Source organism: Haemaphysalis longicornis, unplaced genomic scaffold (genome assembly GCF_048455015.1).
Source record: "Haemaphysalis longicornis isolate Haplotype H1 unplaced genomic scaffold, Haemaphysalis longicornis Haplotype H1 scaffold_9, whole genome shotgun sequence".
Classification (NCBI taxonomy): domain Eukaryota; kingdom Metazoa; phylum Arthropoda; class Arachnida; order Ixodida; family Ixodidae; genus Haemaphysalis; species Haemaphysalis longicornis.
The window spans coordinates 166599082-166623634 of NW_027526460.1; the positions used below are offsets into that span (position 1 = coordinate 166599082).

At 49.3% G+C, this 24553-nt stretch overlaps 1 protein-coding gene, 1 non-coding gene and 1 pseudogene across 2 annotated transcripts in view; 1 reads left to right on the forward strand and 2 right to left on the reverse strand.

The window, feature by feature from the left end:
• Positions 1-24553, reverse strand: part of LOC144152040 (fatty-acid amide hydrolase 2-A-like) — a 173976-nt gene that overhangs the window by 95848 nt on the left and 53575 nt on the right. The window lies entirely within an intron of this gene.
• Positions 1-24553, reverse strand: part of LOC144152443 (uncharacterized) — a 33034-nt pseudogene that overhangs the window by 8404 nt on the left and 77 nt on the right.
• On the forward strand, positions 427-499 carry Trnat-ggu (transfer RNA threonine (anticodon GGU)). Its single transcript has one exon. It is a non-coding gene; the product is annotated as a tRNA-Thr (tRNA).

A 24553-nucleotide genomic window follows, 5' to 3' on the forward strand; every position in this document is an offset into this window, starting at 1 on the left:
GTGACCGAGTACGACCGGGACGGTCTTCTTTGGCCGGGGGGTGATGTTACGAACGTGGACAATTCCCAATGTCCCTCCATCGACAACGACGAGGAGGTGGCTGACGCGCAGCCGGTGCGAGCTCGGCGATACCCGCCATGTAAATAGGTAAGAATACATCGTCCGCATCTCATTGTTCATGTCCTGCGACACGTAACGTATATATATATATATATTCTGGCAGTCTTGGTGCCATAGGGAGCTTAAGAGGGTTCAACGCTGGTTGACACACTCTCGACATGTCGTAGACACTCGAGTCACGGCGCGGGGATTAAAAAGAAGGTCCCCTTCACCACGAGAAGTCTGAGTGGTGCTGGCTACCACCCCCAAGCACAGGAAAAAATTACATTGACATAAATACCCCAGAAAGCAGGGAGGAAAATCGCCCCGCCGGTAGCGTAGTGGTTATCGCACCAGACTGGTATTCTGGAGGTCGTGGGTTCGGATCCCACCTGGCGGGCATTTTTTCTCCCCTTTCTTTCTTTCTTTCCACATTCTTTATCTGTTTCAATGAGCTACCACAACCTCCCCTTTACTTCCCGAGGTTTTCTTGACTGCCAACCATATATGTAGTGAATCAGAATAGGAAATGAGGGGCTCGTTGAAAATAATACAGAAATAAGAATTGGCAGTCAAGAAAACCTCGGAAAGCAAAGGGGTGGATGTAGTACGGCAAGATAAAGAATTTGGAAAATAAGAAAGTTGAGAAAAAATGCCCGCCAGGTGGGATCCGAACCCACGACCTCCAGAATACTGGTCTGGTGCGACCGGTTTGGTGCGAATACCGGTCTGGTGGTCATTTTTTCTCCACTTTCTTTTATTCTTTATCTGTTTCAATGACCTACCATATCCTCCCCTTTGCTTTGCGCGGTTTTCTTGACTGCCAAACTTTATTTCTGTCTTATTTTCTACGACCCCCTCATTTCCTATTCTGATTTGCCACATTCACAGCGAGGGCCTCTGTTCTGGCAGCCTTGGTGCCATAGGAAGCTTAAGAGGGTTCAACACTCGTTGACCACTCTCGACGTGTCGTAGACACTCGCGTCACGGCCCGGAGGCTAAAAAGAAGGTCCCCTTCACCCCGAGAAGTCGGAGTGGCGCTGGCTACCACCCCCAAGCACAGGAAAAAAACGCATTGACATAAATACCCCAGAAAGTGGAGGGGAAAAATAGCCCCGCCAGTAGCGTTGTGGTTGTCGCACCAGACCGGTATTCTGGAGGTCGTGGGTTCGGATCCCACCTGGCGGGCATTTTTTCTCCACTTTCTTATTTTCCAAATTCTTTATCTTAACGTACTACATCTTCCCCTTTGCTTTCCGAGGTTGTCTTGAGCGGTAATTCTTATTTCTGTCATATATATATATATATATATATATATATATATATATATATATATATATATATATATATGACAGAAATAACGTTTGGCAGTCAAGAAAACCTCGGAAAGCAAAGGGGGGATATGGTAGGTCATTGAAACAGATAAAGAATTTGGAAAGAAAGCAAGTGGAGAAAAAATGCCCGCCAGGTGGGATCCGAACGCACGACCTCAAGAATACCGGTCTGGTGCGATAACCACTACGCTACTGGCGGGGCTATTTTTTCCCTCCACTTTCTGGGGTATATATGTCAATGTAATTTTTTCCTGTGCTTGGGGGTGGTAGCCAGCGCCACTCCGACTTATCGGGGTGAAGGGGACCTTCTTTTTAACCTCCGGGCCGTGACTCGAGTGTCTACGACATGTCGAGAGTGGTCGACGAGCGTTGAACCCTCTTGAGCTTCCTATGGCACCAAGGCTGCCAGAACAGAGGCCCTCGCTATGAATCTGGCGAATCAGAATAGGAAATGAGGGGCTCGTTGAAAACAAGACTAAAATAAAGTTTGGCAGTTAAGAAAACCTCGGGAATCAAAGGGGAGGGTATGGTAGGTCATTGAAACAGATAAAGAATTTCGAAAGAAAGTGGATAAAGAATGCCCGTCAGGAGGAATCCGAACCCACGACCTCCAGAATACCGGTGTGGTGCCACCGGTTTGGTGCCAATACCGGTCTGGTGGTCATTTTTTCTCCACTTTCTTTCTTTTACTCTTTATCTTTTTCAATGACCTACCATATCCTCCCCTTTGCTTTGCGAGGTTTTCTTGACTGCCAAACTTTATTTCTGTCTTATTTTCTACGAGCCCCTCATTTCCTATTCTGATTCGCCACATTCATAGCGAGGGCCTCTGTTCTGGCAGCCTTGGTGCCATAGGAAGCTTAACAGGGTTCAACGCTCGTCGACCACTCTCGACATGTCGTAGACACTCGAGTCACGGCCCGGAGGCTAAAAAGAAGGTCCCCTTCACCCCGAGAAGTCGGAGTGGCGCTGGCTACCATCCCCAAGCACAGGAAAAAATTACATTGACATAAATACCCCAGAAAGTGCAGGGGAAAAATAGCCCCGCCAGTAGCGTTGTGGTTATCGCACCAGACCGGTATTCTGGAGTTCGTGGGTTCGGATCCCACCTGGCGGGCATTTTTTCTCCACCTTCTTATTTTCAAAATCTTTATCTTGAGGTACTACATCTTCCCCTTTGCTTTCCGAGGTTGTCTTGACTGGCAATTCTTATTTCTGCAATATATATAAATTTTGAGAAAGATAAACTCACAAAGCGCGCAGAAATAGTATAAGTAAAGAGTCGGATACACAGCAAGAACAATAACAAACAATGTTTACTTACGTAGCGGCAACGGGACTTGCCTTCATCAGAGTAAAGTTATATGATATTTCTGTCGCAAACATTTTGAACACATTTCTTATATAGGTTTGCATAAAACTGTAAGAAGGAGCGGAAAATGTTTCGGAAATGGAGAGTGGGCATACAGTCAGGCTACGCCTATGTCATAACATCAACAAACAAACAAAAAATAGAAAAATAAAAATATAAAAAGGGGGGGGGGCAGCGAAAGAGAGAAAAAGGGGCCGTGTTAACATTGCAGCGTTCAAGGTTGCACCATGACTGGTCAACGTATGCCGCGCGGGCTGCAAGTTCAGACAATGGGGGAAACTGGACAACCGCGGTTTGAAAAGAAAGGGAAGAGTACGGTAAGGTATTCAGTGGCTGGGGAGACTGGTTCGGGGGGAAGCGAAGAAGGGTGTGCCCCCCGCGGATGAAGAGAATAGATAGGGGGCACAAAAGAGCATTTTACAGAAGCTAGCAATTGAACAGGAAATAGGTAGGGTCACAAAAGGTTATACATGAATAGATCACAAAGAGTTAAACATTCTTAAGTTGTGGTGGGAACGAGGCCTCCTTCCCCAGGACAAATGGCATTGTTGAGCCGCATTAGGCTAATAAAGGTGCTGTATTAGGAGAGTGTCTGCGAATTCTGATGGCAAACTCGAGGGTAGGAATAATGAGCATAGTTATAAAAATGATGAAGCCGCTAATTTTAATCGAGGGATAAGCACGTTAGTTTTCCGTAACTCTCATTAATTCCAGGTGTGGCTGACCCAAACTTATAAATGAGATAAGATTCCGGAACCTCGCGGTCGTGGTGCGTTTTGAAGGCGGATTCTAAAATCGTTGCTTTAAGATGTTCAAATGCATGCCCGGGACTGTTCACATGTCTTGACAGGGGCAAATAAGGGCAGCTTTTTGCATGAGAGCGGTGATTATTCAACCGTATTCGGAAGGGCGTTTCAGTTTCGCCGATATATTGTTGCCTACAAACAGTGCACTCTAGAAGATATACCACATTAGCGGAGTCACAGTTAAAGTTACTTTTATATTGTAGTAGTCTGAAGCCGTGCTGGTGGCGCGCTGTGTAGTGGTCGTGTGTGGGCATACTTTACATCATGGTTTATTGCAGGGCATGCAGCCAGTAGTTGCCGGTCGGTTGATACGAGAGTTAGTAAGAACGTCACCTAAATTCTTATTACGCCGGTAGACAACGCGTGGTGGTTCTCGAAATATGCTTTTTAAGGGGTCACTTTGCATTAGGATATTGTGATGTTTTTTTAGCACGGTTGACACTCTTGGAGCGGAGGATGAGTGGGTTAAAACTAAGTTAGTTTGCGGGTTCCCGTTCGGGGCCTTTTTCTTACAGATTTCGTTACGGTCTAATTGGTTGGCTCGCACAATAGCGTCGTCGATAACTTTTTCCGGGTATTTTTTATTCAGGAGGGCGGTCTTGAGTTCTCGACAGTTTGAGTCAAAGTCGGCTTGGTTTCAGCAAATTCTCCTAAATCGGTGGACTTGGCTGTAAGGTATTGCTGTCTTGCAGTGTCTGACATGGTTACTTCCGAAGTGCAAATACTGCTGCGTGTCTGTCGGTTTTCTATACAGTTTAGTTTGAAGCCGACCTTGGAAGTTAGTAACGGTGACGTCCAGAAAGTTTACACTGTGTTCCGAACAGGAATGAGCAAGGGAAATACTAGGATGGGCTAGGTTAAATGCCTCAATGAAGGTGAGGAGCTCCGCCTCACCGTGTTGCCAGATCATGAATATGTCATCAATATACCTTTTATAGTACATTGGCTTTAAATTTTGGGTGTCAAGAAAGTTTGATTCGAGGTAAGCCATAAAGATATTAGCGTAGTTAGGTCCGATTCGAGTTCCCATTGACGTTCCGCTGACTTGCACGTAATGAACTCCGTCGAACTCAAAATTGTTAAGTTCAACAATAAGCCTAAGGAATGTTTGGAGAGCAGAAGAATCCATAGGTTTGTCACACGATGACTGCTCATACGCAAGGGATACAGCGGCGATGCCATCTTCATGGGGGATGTTAGTATACAGTGACGCAACATCAAGGGTGACTAGAAGGCAGTTATCAGGAATTTCATTTTTGAGATGTCTGAGAGAAAGTCATTGGTATCCTTAATGAAGGAGGGAAAACTGGGCGGAATGTCGCAAATGAGATTATCCACATAGCGCGAGAGGTTTTCGGTAACAGTGCCAATGCCAGAAACAATGGGGCGCCCTGGGTTGTTCACCTTGTGAATCTTTGCGAGAAGATAGAATTTACCGGCTACTGGGCTTAAGGGGATCAGGGAACGAGCCGTGGTTTCATTGTTTTATTTTTAACAAGCTCAGCAAGGTTATCTTTGACAATTTGCTTATAATCTTGAGTGGGATCATTGGGTAGTGCTTTATAGAACGTCGATACTGATAGTTGCTTATTGGCCTCGTTAACATAATCGGTTTTGTCAAGGATTACGATTGCGCCTCCCTTGTCGGCAGGTTTAATAATTATGTAGGGACAGCTTGCGAGTTCCTCTAGGGCTTTCTTTTCGTGTGTAGTCATGTTGTGGTGGACAGAAATTTGTGTTTGGTATGCTTTTCGCACATCGCGTTGGACAGCTTTGATGTACATGTCGAGGCAATTATCACGCTGTGTGGGAGGGGTCCAGTGCTTATAGCTAGGTAGGGTTCTGCGGGCTTCTTCCGTCGCGGGCTGATCGTAGAAGTATTCTCGTAGCCTCATGTTTCTGGCGAAGTTATCTAAGTCCTTAAAAAGTTGAAATTCAGCAAAACCACCAGTAGCCGGGCAAAAGTTTAGGCCCTTTGACAAGATGTTCATCTGAGCTGGGGAGAGGGTTATACGTGAAAGGTTCATTACATTCCCGGTAAGGTTTTCTTTTGTGACGGCAGGCGAGGGAAAAATATTAGAACAGGGGTTTAACTGAACTGTTTTGGGTGCAGTAGTCGAAGCATTTATTACAGTCGTAGTGACATTATCCGCCGTTCTCAGAGTTGGGGCAGTTACTGCTGCCGGAGCTTGTTAGGTTCTTACGCATGTGGCCAGTGTTAGAAATCTTATCTCGGTTAAACTTTCGGTGTTTTGTTCGGGATATGGCGGAGGCCGTCTTAGATTCGTAGTTGCTTAAAAGGTTCAACTCTCTTTTGCTTAGTTCCTGACTAAGTAGTTCCTCTTTCTTTCGGAGAGAATGGGCCGTAGTTTCGTAGTGATTGAGGATTATTTCAGTTAATTGTAAAGATGCTTTATCGAGTATCTGTTTCCACTTATTCATGTTGGACGGGGAGAGTTCGGTAGTAGCAGGTTTTATTCTAATCCTAAGACCCCTGGGAGCGACCGCGGCAGTCAAGTACTGAGCAAGAGCGGAAACGTGCAATTCGGAATGTATGCGCTTTTCGGTGATTTTTCTTAGCTTTAAAAACTGTCTTGAAACGGGGAAGGAGGCCGCGTTACCTGTTTTTTTGTGTTGTAGTCAGTTGCTGCTATGCCGATTCTTTCGAAGGTTGTAAGGGCATGTCGCACCGAGGGCTGGATTTTGGACCCCGGAAGGTCCGGCGGACACGCTGCTGTTGGTTTTCGTGGGCTCGGCGGTCGCTGAAGATGCGGAGGTGGGGAGTGGCATGCTGTTGGTGCGCCGCCGATCAGGGAGCTTCTTAGTGTCGCCGCGAGCGTTCTCTCGGGGCGTTGTGGCCGCTGCAGGTTTGCCAGTAGGGGTTGGCATGTCGCTGGCGCGACGCTCGTCCGTGGACTTCGGGGTTGGGGCGCTGGCGCTCGCCCGGGACGCCGTGGTTGTGGTGGATCTGGGGGGCGGTGGCGGTGGGCTGCTGGCACGACACTGCTCCGGGGTCCTTACACTGGATAGAATTGGAGGCAGTGGTGGAAAGTCGCTGTCATTTGGAAATATAGCCCGGGCTGCAACTGGGTCGGCGGTGCATGCGAAGTCGCGCCAGCCCAGAGGATTGCAGCGCTGTTGCATGAAGCAGAGTGCACGAATGTGGCCGGCCAGCAAGGCCACACCCTCGAAGCTCGGGTGTAAGCTGTCCGCAGCGAGTTGTCGGCAGGCTGGAAGGTGCTCAAAGCCATTCGGGAATCTTATCTCATTTATGAGTTTGGGTCAGCCACACTTGGAATAATTGAAAGTTACGGAAAACTAACGTGCTTATCCCTCGACTAAAATTAGCGGCTTCATAATTTTTAAAACTATGTTAATTATTCCTACCCTCGAGTTTGCCATCAGAATTCGCAGAAACTCTCCTAATACAGCAGCTTTATTAGCCTAATGCGGCTCAACAATGCCATTTGTCCTGGGGAAGGAGGCCTCGTTCCCACCACCACTTAAGAATGTTTAACTCTTTGTGATCTATTCATGTTTAACCTTTTGTGACCCTACCTATTTCCTGTTCAATTGCTAGCTTCTGTGAAATGCTCTTTTGTGCCCCCTATCTATTCTCTTCATCCGCGGGGGGCACACCCTTCTTCGCTTCCCCCGAAAAAGTCTCCCCAGCCACTGAATACCTTACCCTACTCTTCCCTTTCTTTTCAAACCGCAGTTGTCTAGTTTCCCCCATTGGCTGAACTTGCAGCCCGCGCGGCATACGTTGACCCGTCATGGTGCAACCTTGAACGCTGCATTGTTAACACGACCCCTTTTTCTATCTCTCGCTCCCCCCCCTTTTTATATTTTTATTTTTTTTATTTTTTGTTTGTTTGTTGATGTTGTGACATAGGCGTAGCCTGGCTGTATGCCCACTCTCCATTTCCGAAACATTTTCTGCTCCTTCTTACAGTTTTATGCAAACCTATATAACAAATGTGTTCAATATGTTTGCGACAGCAAAATCATGTAACTTTACTCTGATGAAGGCAAGTCCCGTTGCAGCTACGTAAGTAAACATTGTTTGTTATTGTTCATGCTGTGTATCCGACTCTTTACTTATACTATACATATATATATATATATATATATATATATATATATATATAAGACAGAAATAACTTTTGGCAGTCAAGAAAACCTCAGAAAGCAAAGGGGGGGATATGGTAGGTCATTGAAACAGATAAAGAATTTGGAAAGAAAGCAAGTAGAGAAAAAATGCCCGCCAGGTGGGATCGAAACCCACGACCTCCAGAATACCGGTCTGGTGCGATAACCACAACGCCACTGGCGGGGCTATTTTTCCCCTCCACTTTCTAGGGTATATATGTCAATGTAATTTTTTCCTGTGCTTGGGGGTGGTAGCCAGCGCCACTCCGAATTGTCGGGGTGAAGGGGACCTTCTTTTCACCCCCGGGCCGTGACTCGAGTGTCTACGACATGTCGAGAGTGGTCGACCAGCGTTGAAGACTTTTGAGCTTCCTATGGCACCAAGGCTGCCAAAAAAAGAGGCCCTCGCTATGAATGTGGCGAATCAGAATAGCAAATGAGGGGCTCGTTGAACAAAAGACAGAAATAAAGTTTGGCAGTCAAGAAAACCTCGCAAAGCAAAGGGGAGAATATGGTAGGTCATTGAAACAGATAAAGAATATGGAAAGAAAGAAAGCGGAGAAAAAATGCCCACCAGGTGGGATCCGAACCCACGACCTCCAGAATACCGGTCTGGTGCGATAACCACTATGCCACCGGCGGGGCTATTTTTCCCCTCCACTTTCTAGGGTATTTATGTCAATGTAATTTTTTCTATGCATCGGGGTGGTAGCCAGCACCACTCCGACTTCTGGCGGCGAAGGGTACCTTCTTTTTAACCCCCGGGCCATGACTCGAGTGTCTACGACATGTCGAGAGTGGTCGACCAGCGTTGAACCCTCTTAAGCTTCCTATGGCACCAAGGCTCCCAGAATAGAGGCCCTCGCTATGAATGTGCCGAATCAGAATAGGAAATGAGGGGCTCGTTGAAAATAAGTCAGAAATAAAGTCTGGCAGTCAAGAAAACCTCGCAAAGCAAAGGGGAGGATATGGTAGGTCATTGAAACAGATAAAGCATAAAAAAAAGAACGTGGAGAAAAAATGAGCACGAGGTGGGATCCGAACCCACGACCTCCAGAATACCGGTCTGGTGCGATAACCATTAACCTACCGGAGGGGCTATTTTCCCCTCGACTTTCTGGGGTATTAATTTCAATGTAATTTTTACTATGCTTGGGAGTGGTAGCCAGCGCCCCTCCGACTTCTCGGGGTGAAGGGTACCTTCTTTTTAACCCCCGGGCCGTGACTCGAGTGTCTACGACATGTAGTGAGTGGTCGACCAGCGTTGAACCCTCTCAAGCTTCCTATGGCACCAAGGCTCCCAGAATAGAGGCCCTCGCTATAAATGTCGCGAATCAGAATAGGAAATGAGGGGCTCCTTGAAAATAAGACAGAAATATTGTTCGGCAGTCAGGAAAACCTCGGAAAGCAAAGGGGGGATATGGTTGGTCATTGAAACAGATAAACAATTTGGAAAAAAGAAAGTGGATAAAAAATGCCCGCCAGGTGGGATCCGAACCCACGACCTCCAGAATACCGGTCTGGTGCGATAACCACTACGCTACTGGCGGGGCTATTTTTCCCCTCCACTTTCTGGGGTATTTATGTCAATGTAATTTTTTCCTGTGCTTGAGGGTGGTAGCCTGCGCCACTCCGACTTCTCGGGGTGAAAGCGACCTTCTTTTACACCTCCGGGCCGTGACTCGAGTGTCTACGACATGACGAGAGTGGTCGACGAGCGTTGAACCCTCTTAAGCTTCCTATGGCACCAAGGCTGCCAGAACAGAGGCCTAGCTATGAATGTGGCGAATCAGAATAGGAAATGAGGGGCTCGTTGAAAATAAGCCAGAGATAAAGTTTGGCAGTCAAGAAAACCTCGAAAAGCAAAAGGGGGATATGGTACGTCATTGAAACCGATAAAGAATATGGAAAGAAAGAAAGTGGATAAAAAATAAACACCAGGTGGGTTCCGAACCCACGACCTCCAGAATACCTGTCTGGTGCAATAAACATTAACCTACGGTAGGGGCTATTTTTCCCCTCCACTTTCTGGGGTATTAACTTCAATGTAATTTTTACTATGCTTGGGGGTGGTAGTCAGCTCCACTCCGACTTCTCGGGGTGAAGGGTACCTTCTTTTTAACCCCCAGGCCGTGACTCGAGTGTCTACGACATGTAGTGTGTGGCCGACCAGCGTTGAACCCTCTTAAGTTTCCTATGGCACCAAGGCTGCCAGAACAGAGGCCCTCGCTATGAATGTTGCGAATCAGAATAGCAAATGAGGGGCTCGTTGAACATAAGCCAGAGATAAAGTCTGGCAGTCAAGAAAACCTCGCAAAGCAAAGGGGAGGATATGGTAGGTCATTGAAACAGATAAAGCATAAAAAAAAGAACGTGGAGAAAAAATGAGCACGAGGTGGGATCCGAACCCACGACCTCCAGAATACCGGTCTGGTGCGATAACCATTAACCTACCGGAGGGGCTATTTTCCCCTCGACTTTCTGGGGTATTAATTTCAATGTAATTTTTACTATGCTTGGGAGTGGTAGCCAGCTCCACTCCGACTTCTCGGGGTGAAGGGTACCTTCTTTTTAACCCCCAGGCCGTGACTCGAGTGTCTACGACATGTAGTGTGTGGCCGACCAGCGTTGAACCCTCTTAAGTTTCCTATGGCACCAAGGCTGCCAGAACAGAGGCCCTCGCTATGAATGTTGCGAATCAGAATAGCAAATGAGGGGCTCGTTGAACATAAGACAGAAATAAAGTTTGGCAGTCAAGAAAACCTCGGAAAGCAAAGGGGGGATATGGTTGGTCATTGAAACAGATAAAGAATTTGGAAAGAAAGAAAGCGGAAAAAAATGCCCACCAGGTTGGATCCGAACCCACGACCTCCAGAATACCGGTCTGGTGTGATAACCACTACGCTACTGGCGGGGCTATTTTTCCCCTCCACTTTCTGGGGTATTTATGTCAATGTAATTTTTACTATGCTTCGGGGTGGTAGCCAGCGCCACTCCGACTTCTCGGGGTGAAAGCGACCTTCTTTTACACCTTCGGGCCGTGACTCGAGTGTCTACGACATGACGAGAGTGGTCGACGAGCGTTGAACCCTCTTAAGCTTCCTATGGCACCAAGGCTGCCAGAACAGAGGCCTAGCTATGAATGTGGCGAATCAGAATAGGAAATGAGGGGCTCGTTGAACATAAGACAGAAATAAAGTTTGGCAGTCAAGAAAACCTTGCAAAGCAAAGGGGAGGATATGGTAGGTCATTGAAACAGATAAAAAATATGGAAAGAAAGAAAGCGGAAAAAAAATGCCCACCAGGTTGGATCCGAACCCACGACCTCCAGAATACCGGTCTGGTGCGATAACCACTATGCCACCGGCGGGGCTATTTTTCCCCTCCACTTTCTGGGGTTTTTATGTCAATGTAATTTTTACTATGCTTCGGGGTGGTAGCCAGCGCCACTCCGACTTCTGGCGGTGAAGGGTACCTTCTTTTTATCCCCCGGGCCATGACTCGAGTGTCTACGACATGTCGAGAGTGGTCGACCAGTGTTGAACCCTCTTAAGCTTCCTATGGCACCAAGGCTCCCAGAATAGAGGCCCTCGCTATGAATGTGCCGAATCAGAATAGGAAATGAGGGGCTCGTTGAAAATAAGACAGAAATAAAGTCTGGCAGTCAAGAAAACCTCGCAAAGCAAAGTGGAGGATATGGTAGGTCATTGAAACAGATAAAGAATAAAAGAACGAAAGTGGAGAAAAAATGAGTACAAGGTGGGATCCGAACCCACGACCTCCAGAATACCGGTCTGGTGCGATAACCACTGCGCTACCCGCGGGGCTTTTTTTCCCCTCGACTTTCTGGGGTATGTCTGTCAATGTTATTTTTACTATGCTTGGGGGTGGTAGCCAGCGGCACTCCGACTTCTCGGGGTGAAGGCTACCTTCTTTTTGACCCCCTGGCCGTGACTCGAGTGTCTACGACATGTCGAGAGTGGTAGACCAGCATTGAACACTCTTAAGCTTCCTATCGCACCAAGGCTGCCAGAAAAAGAGGCCCTCGCTATGAATGTGGCGAATCAGAATAGGAAATGAGGGGCTCGTTGAAAATAAGACAGAAATAACGTTTGGCAGTCAAGAAAACCCCGGAAAGCAAAGGGGAGGATATGGTAGGTCATTGAAACAGATAAAGAATTTGGAAAGAAAGAAATTGGAGAAAGAATGCCCGCCAGGTGGGATCCGAACCCACGACCTCCAGAATACCGGACTGGTGCGATAACCACTACGCTACTGGCGGGGCTATTTTTCCCCTCTACTTTATGAGGTGATGTCAATGTAATTTTTTCCTGTGTTTGGGAGTGGTAGCCAGTACCCTCCGGCCGTGACTCGAGTGTCTACGACATGTCGAGAGTGGTCGACCAGCGTTTAACCCTCTTCAGCTTCCTATGGCACCAAGGCTGCCAGAAAAAAAGGACCTCGCTATGAATGTGGCGACTCAGAATAGGAAATGAGGGGCTCGTAGAAAACAAGACAGAAATAAAGTTTGGCAGTCAAGAAAACCTCGGAAATTAAAGGGGGGATATGGTAGGTCATTGAAACAGACAAAGAATATGGAAAGAAAGTGGAGAAAAAATGCCCAGCAGGTGGGATCCGAACCCACATCCTCCAGAATACCGGTCTGGTGCGATAACCACTACGCCACCGGCGGGGCTATTTTTCCCCTCCACTTTCTGGGGTATTTATGTCAATGTAATTTTTACTATGCTTCGGGGTGTTAGCCAGCGTGGCTCCGACTTCTCGGGGTTAAGGGTTCCTTCTTTTTAACCCCTCGGCCATGACTCGAGTGTCTACGAAATGTCGAGTGTGGTCGACCAGCGTTGAAACCTCTTAAGCTTCCTATGGCACCAAGGCTGCCAGAAAAAAAGGACCTCGCTATGAATGTGGCGAATCAGAATAGGAAATGAGGGGCTCGTTGAAAACAAGACAGAAATAAAGTTTGGCAGTCAAGAAAACCTCGGAAATCAAAGGGGAGGATATGGTAGGTCATTGAAACAAATAAATATGGAAAGAAAAAAAGTGGAGAAAAAATGCCCACTAGGTGGGATCCGCACCCACGACTTCCAGAATACCGGTCTGGTGCGATAACCACTACGCTACCGGTGGGGCTATTTTTCCCCTCCACTTACTGGGATATTTATGTCAATGTAATTTTTACTATGCTTGGGGGTGGTAGCCAGCGCCACTTCGACTTCTCGGGTGAAACGTACCTTCTTTTTAAACCCCGGGCCGTGACTCGAGTGTCTACGACATGTCGTGAGTGGTCGACCAGCGTTGACCCCTCTTAAGCTTCCTATGACACCAAGGCTGCCAGAGCAGAGGCCCTCGCTATGAATGTGGCGAATCAGAATAGCAAATGAGGGGCTCGTTGAAAAGAAGACAGAAATAAAGTTTGGCAGTCAAGAAAATCTCGGAAAGCAAAGGGGAGGATATGCAAAACCAGAGAGAAGTGAGATACACTTAACCACATTATTTATTACTTCAAAGAGATATTCTTGGTAAGGTTAAATCAATGCACTATGCATGAACGGCGTTTGGTTGAGTTGTATTGGTGTAGCGCAAGAGTGGAAACTTTTTTTAAAAATTAAAGTAAGCTCCAACCTGGTGTTAGACGATCTGACTTCTCCGTCTCTGCGCCGCGGACGGAGGCGACGAGATTTGCGGGAGAGAAGGAGGAGGAGAAGGAAGAAATACTTCTGTTCGGGTTTCTGAACGTCCCAGAGTGCAGCCCTGAGGAGTGATTCCTTCTTCTGTGGGGCTCATATGCAGTCCGTGCGGCCTGTGCGGCCTGTGCCACCCGCTGAACCTGGGTAGGTAGAGAGGACCTGGACAGCAGCATCTTCTATTGCTCTTGTTGGGTAGTTGACGGAAAGAGAGGAGGGTGCTCATTGCTGAAGCCGCACACCCCGATTACGGGGCCGAGTGTTCCTTCTTCTGAGCAAATTTTACATTCAGCGTCGTAGCGATTCGGATACATTAAGTGAAGACGCGTAGGCTGTGGGAAGGAGCCCGGATTGTAAAAGCCGTAGGGTAGTTTGTTTTTCTCTGGAAAGGACAGGGTAAGGCAAAGGTACGGTCTGTCTCAGAAGGCGATAATGCTGGGTTATCTCCCTGAACGTGACAATCGGGTTACTGTCCTCGTGCAGCTCCATAGCACGGAAGGTAAAAGTGCAGGCTTGTTGGGTGAGCCTATTTGTTGCCCTCCATTGAACCGTGAGGGGTGTACAGATGAGCTGAATGGAACCGTTTGGGGAGCGTTTTTTTAGCACGCGCAGTGCAGGTCAGGACACCTAACCCGACTAGTAATTCCAGTAGGCTTGCTGGGAATCGGTGACTACCCCCGAACCCCTGGTTGAGCGAGAACCAAGGTTATGGCTGCCTCTTCTGCTGCCATCATTTCTTGGGTCCCAAACGAGGTACAGGCAAGAGGTTGGCTCTGGAGGTAGCCATGATCAAGGCGTATTGCTGCCCTCGATGTTTGGAGGCGTTTGTGTAGATAACTGCATGATCCCCACCGAGGGTGGTGTTTAGCGCCTGAGCCCGTGCTTTTCGGTGACCCTCGTCATGTGAGGGGTTCATATTTCTAAGCAAAGGGAGCATATTTAGTTTTAGTCGCCAAGAGTGAGGGAGTACGTCAAGCGGAGTGGCATTCTAGGATGCCCCGCCAATCTCGTGAAGCATGCGGTTACACATCGCAGTTCTGAGTCGGACGTTCTGGTTAGGAAGATGGCCTTCTATCAGCTCTTCCACCGTGTTCTGGAGCCCCGTGCTAAGCAGCCTTTGTGTGGACGCACTCATGAGAAGACAAATGGCCTGCTCGACCGCCTTCTAATCATTATATAAAGCATCTCTATGTCTTCCTTGTCGAGAAGAAGACGTGGGGTTGACGTAAGTTACTCTCGAGAGGACAAAAGCTTCAATTAATCGAAAAGTACCAGATCCCTTTAGGCCTCGCTTCTTGGTGGCAACTCGCCTGATTATGTGTGTGATTTGATTAATGCTGTTTTTGAGGCGCTGCAAGGAGACGTCACTCTTGGTGTTAGCCTCGAGATGTAGGCCCAGGATCTTGATGCTGGGGCTTGGAGTGATGGCCTGGCCATCAACGAGTATTTGAATGTATTCCATGGTTTGGCGTGAGGGCGGACGACAAGGAGCTGTGATTGTTAACGCGAGCACTGGAGGTTGCAGGATGTAGCACATTGGCGTGCTAGAAGTGAGTCGCCATGCATTGGAGTGAGCTTCCTTTAATTTTTGTAACTCAGCACATGAGCAAGGTGCGCACAAGGCGGCTAGACGGGCGTGAGTGGCTGTGTGACGCTTTCACGTGGCATTGAGCGAGAACGCAGAGGGTAAACCCGTAGATGTGCTTGGTGAGTACACCACTTGTTTTCCCCGTCTTCGCGTGGGCTCGTAGCTAAATCGGAAAGACAACGGGCTCTCTCGTTGTTAGTCTATTAGATCCAGGTTCGATTCCCAAACGGTGCCAGTAAATTCTTTTATTTCTTCGCTGGAAGTTTCTGGTGACACCAACGGTCGTGAAAGAACCCTTGGGGGGTAGGGGTAAAAAGCTTTGCTTTAAAAAAATCATTATTGCCGGTCGTACTTTATCGTGGCTTTTTTAAATGCAGAGGATGTCAGTAACTCACGATGTCACCCGCGTTGACATCTGTAGTCCACACCACACTATATAAAAAAAATACTATCCGGCGCCCGGTTTCGTTCCCTCGACCCTGCGGGCGGAACGCAATGTACATGGTGCTCTACCCACTGCGCCACAAAGCCGACACAGAATGGGACGCAAGGAACGCGCCTTATATCGTTGACTCATTCAAATTACTGCTGACGAGCGCTCTCTCGTCAGCAGTTGCCACAAGTGCAACAACATTAACGTAACGCAAACTACTTAACGTCGTGCGCCCCCGGAAATGCTCTGCATTTGACCGTGCCCCTCGCGAGGGGGATGATTCACTGCGTCTTCTCTCGGTCGCGGGACCCGTGGCGCCATCTGGCGGAGGCGCGGCACAACTCGTAGCACTTTCTTTGAAAAAGCGCCTAGAAAACGCGGCAAATATGAAATAGGGATGACGCGCTTTCGAGGCAATCCGCCGACGCGGCTGCTTTGTGTACAGACTCTGCGGCGAGCGTCCCGTGATTCTGGTGCCGACCGAATTTTCTACATCTTCCCGCCGGCTCAAGATGGTTAGGCGGGAAATACAAAACAGGTGCAGTTTTTAAACTTGAAGATTGCCCGTAGAACATGTCATACAGCACTGACACTAGGAAAAGTCCCCATTGCAATTGCGGTGCGTTGTCGGCCAGGATCACAATCACAATTTCATCTATCTCCATCTGTGGCGTTCGACGTTTTGCTATTTGGCTTGGCGATAGAGTCAACAGCGCGAGAACACTCCGGTTACACACCACCGTATGAGTTTCCTTCCAGCCGCCCGAAGACTGACGTTTCGGCCTCGCTGACACAAGTGCCTGTGCGCGTTCTTGGTTGGTCCTGCGTTGCCTTGAGAAACCTCTTATGCGCCGGATGGTCTACCTGTCGTTTCCTTCGTTGCTGCTCTTGCTGTTCTGCATGTGCGCACTCTTGCATTTTGCTAAACGTCCTTGGGGCTTACCTTTCATCTTCCTCTTCCCCTTGGATGGGCTTTCATGACTGAAAGTTCGCGAGGATGCCTTTACGGATCCTCCCTCAATACTGTGCTTGGGTTCGTCGTCGGTTCATGAGGTCCATTTTTCAACCCTATGTACTCTTTCCACATAGTTAAGAACCACTCCGAGTTTACGCCCTATCAGTTCCTCGATTATCTGTTTTCTTAGTTCTGCAGTATTTTCACGATCCGGTTTGGGAAAACCAAAAAATAACAAGATTGCGGCGTCTACTTCTATCCTCTAAATCGTCCAGACGCCTTTGATGTAGTTGAAGATTACCTTTAAACGCTGTAACTTCGGCCTGCAGTGCCTTGATCTCTACTTTCTGTTCTTTTATCGCTGTTATAACATCGCCCATTTGAGCGTTAACCGTAGATTCAAGCTTATCGTGAGCAGTAAAATTTCCGATTTTTTTTTCAATTCTTCCTGGGAAGCAAGCGTAATGTTTATCATTTTTATGAGATCGTGTATATCAGGCCCTAGATTCTGCTCAACATCCCCCGCAAGAATAATCAAAATGACCGTCCATGCGTCCACAAGAAGACATGCACAAGTCGCCGGGCACAGCAGAAGCACAATTCCTCTACAATCGCTACAAAACCTGGTATAAGAGTATTTGTCCCCAACCTGGGCGAAAAATACAGAGGGGTTTACCGATGTTGCCATTGCGCTCCCGCCGTGCCCTCTGAAGAAGTCGTTGATGCGGTTGTTTTTATATGCTTGAGATGGGGGCGTTGTTTCCAAGAAGTTGGATGCCGGTGACGTCATGTGCTGCGTCCAAGAGACCAAGGGCTACGCAAAGTGAGTACTTCAACAAGGCAAGGGAAGAATTTTCGCACTACTGTCATCAAAGCTGCCCGCATGCCAATTATGCCGCGCGAGGAATGCAAGGTTGTCGTGAGACCCAGAGGAGGACTGGACATCATCAAAGCAGGCACTACAAACGTGGCGGATGCAATACTGCGTGCGGCCGGCATCTCCAACGAGGAAAGTGCGGGGGATACCATCTGTCCCAATGTTCAACAGAATATCCTGGTTGTTAGTACTCCAAGCGAAGCAAATGCTGCAAAATACGCCCGAATTCAAGCAATTCGTGTGCACGATAAGGTTCACGAAGTCGGTGCCTACCGCACGGCTCCTTACGACACCGTCAAGGGCGTCATACGGGGAGTCCCCCTGTCGGGCAGCGCCTTAGTCATCGACCGCAACATTGTGAACAACAGGAACCCTCTCGCAGTGGGCACCAAGAGAATTGGCGAGACCACCACCGTCATCGTCGCGTTCCAAGGCCTCAAGGTTCCCAACTTTGTACGCTACGGGGTCACCCTGATTCCTTGCCATCTCTACAGGAAGCAAATCGACATATGCCAACAGTGTGGCAAGGTTGGTCATCGGAAAGACGTCTGCCCTACGCCTACAGCTAAGACCTGTTTAGCATGCGGGGAAACCCACCCCAAAAAAGAACACACATGCACGCCCAAGTGCAAGTTATGTACTGGCGCACACCCAACAGGGGACCGCGCCTGTAAGGCCAAGTACAAGACCCCCTACATCGTTCGACGAAGACAATGGACCCGTCGACAAGCCGAGCAGCAGCTGTCGAACGCAGACTTTCCACCACTCGGTCAAGTTCAGGTGCAACGTACCCCAAGATCCCATTCCCGGAACCGTTCGCTGTCGAAAACTAGGGACGCCAGCAGGTGCAGCAAGAACAACAGGAGCCCTAGTAGAGACATTAAAAGCACAAGCAGAAAGCGCTCGCCGTCACATGAGCGTGTTAGCTGGGCTGACGCGATGAAAGAAAACAAGGAAAACAAGACTTCGGCACACGTAAGCGTGCCTAGGAACGACGAGGCCATGGAATCTTTACGGAGGGAGAACATTGCACTTAAAGTGTCCCTGAACAACCTCGAGAAAGAAAATACAGAACTCAAGACATCCATTGAAAATCTCACGAAAGAAATGGCCAATATCCGGGCATTGCTCACAACCCAACCGTCCCAGTTATCGTCTGATTCGGCGCAGATGAATAACGAACCAATGGACACTGCCAAGGCGCAAGGCGAGAGCGACAGGCCCGTTAAGGAACCAGCCATCAAGAAGAGAGCTGTTGAATCCCACTCATCCAGGGATAAGAAAAACAAGCATGTCGACGAACTTGAAGCAAGGATGGACCACATAGAGGCACGGTGGGAAGCTCGATTCAACAAGCTGGAGGAGCTCATGGGCTCATGCATCCCGGCGCTTCAGCAGATCGAGTTAACCTTACGGCCAATTGTAAGTCACCCAACGTTTGCACCGCTCTTCGCGCAGCATCCTTACAATCAAGGCAACCAGCAGCTTCTCAACCTTAATCAAACATGGCCACCAACGCACCAGCAACAACCGCAGGTTTAACGATCTGGCAGTGGAACTGCCGTGGCTTCAGGAACAAGAAGGCGGTCCTCCAGCAACATATCTCATACACCACAAAGAAGCCAGATGTACTGTTACCTCAAGAAACACTCACCGACGCCCCGTCCCTTCCGGGCTATAGGGTGCACAAGGGCCCAGCCGATGGCAGGGGCTTATGCACACTGGTCAGAAAGGGGCTCACCCTCGTGGAACATGAATTACAGCAAGGGCAAGCAAAAATTGAGCACACGCTCACCCAGATCATACCTGGCAAGAGGAAGAAGGGAGCCCTATACCTTCTAAACGTATACAGCAACCCATCACAAAGGAAGCAAAAGTTCAAGACGCTGCTACTCAGGGCTAGCACTGCAGCGGGTCGAAGCACACTCATAGTGTGCGGCGACTTCAATGCGATGCACCCTGCTTGGGGTTACAAGAAACAGACAGCTAAGGGAAAAGACCTACACCAAGACACCACGGACCTCGGCTACACGCTCATTACGGACCCGACAAATCCAACCAGGATCGGAAACTCGGTTTCCAGGGATACCACACCTGATCTCACGTTCGTGAAGAACGATAATAAAGGAGTAATCACCTGGGCCAACACGGGAGTCGACCTTGGAAGTGACCATACTATAATTGAAATCAACATCCCGGAATACAACGACACCAGCATCAGGACGCACAAACTGGTCGACTGGAACGCCTTCAGAGACCGTAGGCCCAAAGAACACTGTGAAATCGAGGACATAGAAGCCTGGGCCAGGGAGCTTACCGAGGATGTACCAAAAGCGACAGAAACCATTGAGACGGATGCAGACATTGAACAAATGGACAGCAGACAAGCACACCTCATCGAGGCTAAACGGTCCTTGCTGGACCGCTGGAAGAAACAACGGCTCAATAGGCGCCTCAGAAAGAAGGTGGCTGAGCTCAACAGGGCGATCCAAGGACACTGCCGCGCCCTCTGCGTTCAGCAGTGGAATGAGATCTGCAACGCGGCGGATGGACAGTTACATTGTGGAAGGACCTGGAACCTCTTACGCCATCTCTTGGATGAAACTAAATCAAAGTCCCATCAACGTGATAGGTTAACCAAGCTTATGCAGCGCGTCATACAGAAACACGGTGAAGAGGAGGTACTTAAGAAAATCAATGACAAATACTTACCGCCTACCCCAATTGTGCAACATGGTCCATACCAAGGGCTACCAAACAAAAGACTCGATCGGGAAATCGATGTAGAAGAGGTTCGAGTAGCACTACACGACTTAAACAGCAAATCTGCAGCAGGTCCGGACCTAGTAACAAATAAGAGTCTCAGGAACCTAGACGACCACTCAATTGAAAACCTAACAAAATTCTACAACAAGTGTTGGAAAACAGGATCACTGCCGCGGCAATGGAAAACAGCCAAGACCATTCTCATCCCTAAGCCAGGTAAACCGTCAGACACCGACAATCTGAGGCCCATATCTCTTACGTCGTGTGTAGGCAAGGTGCTGGAGCATGTCCTCTTGAATCGATGGCAGGATTACCTGGAGAGCGAGGATCTATACCCAACCACGGTTATCGGCTTCCGAAAGAGATTAAGTACCCAGGATGCGATGACTCAGTTGAAGCACGAAATCCTTGACGACTCCGGTGCCTCAAGAGATAATAAGGCAATCCTAGGGCTTGATCTCCAGAGTGCTTTCGATAACGTCAAGCACTCTGCGATATTGTCGCAAGTTTCTAAGCTCAACATGGGTGAACGCAGTTATAACTACATCCAGGACTTCCTAACGGGTAGAACCGCTCAGCTAAGGGCAGGCCATTAACAACTCGACGATAAGAAGCTCGGCAGCACTGGCACTCCGCAAGGGTCCGTGATATCGCCGTTACTATTCAATCTAGTAATGATAGGAGTAGCCAACAGACTCGCCACAGTGGGGATCCGGCACACTATCTATGCCGATGATATTACACTGTGGGTAGACAGGGGTAGCGACGGTCACATTGAGACCAAACTACAAGAAGCAGTCGACGCCATTGAAGAACATCTGGATGGTTCAGGACTTGTTTGCTCACCAAGCAAATCAGAACTCCTAGTTATACCACCACGGAGGGGTCGCACTACGGACAGGCAACAAGGCACGATCAGGATAACTACGCGGTCTGGTCAAATTGTTCCCGAAGTCAGCAAGATCAGAGTACTCGGAATGATCATCGAACGGCACAGAAGAAACGGCGAGACTATCGCACGCATCACAGCCAAGACCGCGGACGCAATGAGGCTCATCCGACGAGTTACATCACGGAAGGCTGGCATGAAGGAGGACAGTTTGATCAGGCTAGTTCACTCCTTTGTGATCAGCCACATCACGTATGTCGCGGCATACCACAACTGGTTACAACACGAGCGTGATAAGATCAACGCCATCATTAGGAGGGCCTATAAGTCCGCGTTAGGCCTGTTTGAATCCACAAGCACACCGCTCTTCCTCAAGTTAGGAGTGCATAATACGCTCGAGGAGATAGCGGAAGCACAACGTACGGCCCAGCTCGAGCGTTTATCTACAACGAGGACTGGAAGAAAGATCCTAGAGGACCTAGGATACATACGCCACAGCGGTGCTGACAACAAACTCACCATCCCGGATGAGATACGTCGCCGGATCAGGGTAGATCTTCTACCAAAAAACATGCACCCTGACTACAACAAGGGCAGAAGGGCGGCAAGCGCTAAAGCCCTCGTCGACTTACACGCCCAGGATAGGCACGCTCGCTATGTAGATGCGGCGGAATATCAACACGAAGCCTTCGCTGCCGTTGTCATAAAGGCCACCACGGGAGACACTGTGACGGCGGCAAGCGTCAAGTGCACCGATGCAGAACGCGCAGAGGAGGTGGCCATCGCCCTGGCCATTACCGACGCAGGCTGCCAGTCGGTGATCAGCGACTCACGAACTGCAGTTCGGAACTACGCCAAGGGACGCATCTGCAAAGAAGCTTTGCAGCTGCTACGCAATGCATGTCTAGAAGGCGCAAGAACTGTTCGAGTGAAATGGATCCCGGCGCATGCGGGCAAGGACGTGTCGAGTAAGAACTCAAACCACAACGAGACGGCACACGGGGAGGCGCGAGCACTCACCAACCGCGCCCCCGCAACTGACCGTCCAACGTGGTTCGGTGCTAAGGACCGAATGACAGACTATAGCGAAATAACCATAGCCTACCGCCTGGCTCGGAGGACCTTCCCACCTCCGGACCCGGGGTTGAGCCGGGCGGAGGCAGTGCTACTAAGACAGCTTCAAACCGGGTCCCTACCCACCCCGGCTCTGATGCACCGAATGTATCCGGAAGCATACCCTACTGCCATGTGCCAGCTCTGCTGCAGGGAGACTGCAGACCAGAAACACATCTTATGGAACTGTGTCACGAGCCCAATGGAAGCGAGGTCAAGAACCATCCCGCCACGGCTTGCAGAAGCCGCAAGGAGCTACACCTACGAAAATCAACACTGGGCCGTCCAGCAGGTCCTGCGGGCGCTCGCAAGGCATGAGACTCGCGAGTCGGGAACGGCGAGCTCACGTCTCGGATGAGTAGCCACCAGGACGACGCCGAGGCCCGCGTCGCGGCGCGTAAAAACGTCGTTCTGCCGGCCTAAATAAAGTTTAATCAATTCAATCCAATCCAAGAGAATGGCCAGTCGGAGTTTACTGTCGGTAGATCCAGGCTGCTGACGTCATTCTTCGTTGTGAATGACACGTGCTGAGCAAGGGCGCACAGCGTAACCTGGGCGAAAAATACAGAGGGGTTTAGCGATTTTGCCATCGCGGTCCCGCCGTGCCCTCTGAAGTTGTTGATGCGGTTGTTTTTATATGCTTGAGCAGGGGGCGGTGTTTCCAAGAAGTTGGATGCAGGTGACGTAATGTGCTGCGTTCAAGAGAATGGCCAGTCGCAGTTCACTGTCGGGAGATCCAGGCTGTTGACGTCATTCTTCGGCGTGAATGACACGTGCTTTGCAAAGGCGCACAGCTTAACCTGGACGAAAAATACAGAGGGGTTTAGCGATGTTGCAATTGCGGTCCCACCGTGTCCTCATTAAGGCACTCTAGTAAAGTAAAAAGCGAGTGACTACGTGGCCTTGATAGATACTGATAAGCAGAGATCATATCATATAGGGAGCAAGGGCATAGTGAAAGGAAGAAACTTAGATCGAGCGGGAAGGGAAAGCGGCTGTTCGGTAATCGCCGTGTGGTTGCGTCGCACGTGTTTTTGCGTTCGCAGGCGGCTCAACGGGAGCTTCAAAGTCACGGTTAACCTGCTACCTGAACTTCGACTTTTCGTGGATGGCGCACTTCTGCCGCCTGGGGCCGTCGCTGGTTGGCTCCCGCTCACGAGTACCCGCCTGCTTGCTTGCGTATGTTCAGTAAGTGGCCTGGCCCGCCTGCGGACCTTTGCACATCAAGCACCGTCAAACGGGGGTTAAGAAGAAACAACGTGAAGACGAGTCGGCAAAGTGGAATAAAATATGAGAACAGCGCCGGCTTATCCGCGCTTTTCCGGCATATCCGGCTTATCATAGGACGGGCGTTGCTTCTATGGGGAGTTTGCCGGGACCGCAGTGATCCGTCGTAAGAGGCGGGTCGTCGTAAGTCCGGGGGACGCATCAGCGGGGCTTCACTGTATTTGGTTTGTGTTACCTGAAATGACGAGTGCTGTTACAAGCATTTATGATTATTTATGTTAAACAGGTTTTAAATGCAGAGCATTTCAGTAACTCACGATGTCACCCGCGTTGACCTCCGTAGTCTGCACCGCAACCCTCCCTACTATATAAAAAAAATACTATCGGAGCCCGGTTTCTATCCCTCGACACTGCGGGCGGAATGCAATGTACATGGTGCTCTACCCACTGCGCGACAAAGCCGACACAGAATGGGACGCTACGAACGCGCGTTATATCGTTGACTCATTCAAATTACTGCTGACGAGCGCTCTCTCGTCAGCAGTTGCCACAAGTGCAACAACATTAACGTAACGCAAACTACGTAACGTCGTGCGCCCCCGGAAATGCTCTGCATCTGACCGTGCCCCTCGCGAGGGGGATGATTCACTGCGTCTTCTCTCGGTCGCGGGACCCGTGGCGCCATCTGGCGGAGGCGCGGCACAACTGGTAGCACTTTCTTTGAAAAAGTGCCTAGAAAGCGCGGCAAATATGAAATAGGGATGACGCGCTTTCGAGGCAATACGCCGACGCGGCTGCTTTGTGTACAGACTCGGCGGCGAGCGTCCCGCGATTCTGGTGCCGACCAAATTTTCTACATCTTCCCGCCAGCTCAAGATGGTTAGGCGGGAAATACAAAACAGGTGCAGTTTTTAAACTTGAAGATTGCGCGTAGAACTTGTCATACAGCACTGACACTTGGAAAAGTCCCCATTGCAATTGCGGTGCGTTGTCGGCCAGGATCACAATCACAATTTCATCAATCTCCATCTGTGGCGTTCGACGTTTTGCTACTTGGCTTGGCGATGGAGTCAACAGCGCGAGAACATTCCGGTTACACACCACCGTATGAGTTTCCTTCCAGCCACCCAAAGACTGACGTTTCGGCCTCGCTGACACAAGTGCCTGTGCGCGTTCTTGGTTGGTCCTGCGTTGCCTTGAGAAACCTCTTATGCGCCGGATGGTCTACCTGTCGTTT